The following is a 1,761-nucleotide window of genomic DNA, read 5'->3' as shown; positions in this document are numbered from 1 at the left end:
TTCCATAATATCATTAGTTGTACCCTTTCTTCCTTACCATTTACATCGGACAAGTAAGTCTCTTCTTTGCTCTAGATTTCCATTTGTGGCTCAAGTATTGTATCTTGTGTACAGTCCAGTTCACAAGCCACTGTGCATTTAGCATATAAAAATATCTCATGCAACATCATAGATAAGAATATACCATGGCATGTAAAATGTAGGCATGTGGAAAAAATACCTTTCTTGGACCCTATGTCCTCTTTTTCTTCATTCTTCTTATCCTTTTCCTTCTTGTTCTTACTCTTGTATAGCGATTGAATAGCATTGCTCTTCTTTATAGATGCTCATTGCTTCATACCTATAGCGGTCTTCTTTGCAGACCACACTTTCTTTTTCTTCGATTTGGTTTTTATTGTGTTGAAAAGCAAGAACAAGTATTAGTACAACCCTATAACAATATTTACAATTGTCTTAAACATGAATGAAAAAATGAAATCATGTATCACCTTCATCAGGTGCACTTCTTGTTTAATCCATGTATCATCTTGATGGATTAAATCATGTATCATCTTCATCCAACTCCTCAGTGCACTTCTCATTTGTTTTTACATCATTTAATCCATCTTGTTCATATTCAAAACACTTCTTGCTTGGGTTTCCACACGATGCTTGTGCCAAGGCATGCAATTGTTTCTTGAATTCTAGCACACTTGTTGAACAAGATGGAGTCATAAAATTGTCACTTTTTGCATGAAGTGTGTTTGTCCAAAACAGTATGTAGCTGCTTCTCTTTACATGGTGAACTAGAAGGTGCCTTTGTAACTTGTACCATCAAAGAATTTCAACATTCAGAATTAGATGGCTCATAGGAATGCCTATAGTACAATCATAATTAAATGTTTATAGAAGTACACAGTCTAATCAAAAAGTACCATTTACTACTCAGATAGCACTATTCAAAACATAGATAGCACTATTTAGTACTAGTTAGGTTACTATACCAAAGTTTCATTCAATAGTATTAAAATAGTATAGTAGTCATCTAGTTGGGCGTTATACTCATGTATCACACTTTTGTACAATATTGTCATATACTTAAGGAGCACTACAAAAGTGCAGTTGAATAGTACTAATCAGTACTATTATAGTTTTAAATAGTACTAATCACCTCATATTGAGTATATGACTACAATGTATTGCATAGTACCATGTGTGCTAAATAGTACTCTTACAGTACCTATACTCATATAAGGTAGTAAAATTGACTCAATAGTACTAATTATTACTCTTATTGAGTAGTATATTGCTTTATAGTACTAAATAAAACTATTTAGTACTTATATTCAGTATTACATAACTATAAGGCACTACATAGTACCCTGTTGAATAGTACTCATACAATACTAATTAGTATATATAGTATCATGTAGTCATATACTATGTAATTAGTATATATAGTATCATGTAGTCATATACTATGTAATAGTACTCATACAATACTAATTAGTATATACATTATCATGTAGTCATATACTATGTAATAGTACTCATACAATACTAATTAGTATATACATTATCATGTAGTCATATACTATGTAATAGTACTCATACAATACTAATTAGTATATATAGTATCATGTAGTCATATACTATGTAATAGTACTCATATAGTCCTATTTAATATTGTGAGTATATGACTACAAGATAGTACATACTATTAAATAATAGTATTTAGTAGATATATTCAGTACTATATGACCACATGGTACTCATATAGTC

This window comes from Cibotium barometz, chromosome 39 (genome assembly GCF_041138505.1).
Source record: "Cibotium barometz isolate CiBa-2024 chromosome 39, ASM4113850v1, whole genome shotgun sequence".
Taxonomy (NCBI): domain Eukaryota; kingdom Viridiplantae; phylum Streptophyta; class Polypodiopsida; order Cyatheales; family Cibotiaceae; genus Cibotium; species Cibotium barometz.
The sequence above is the reverse complement of the archived record's forward strand: the minus strand, read 5'-3'. Positions refer to the sequence as shown.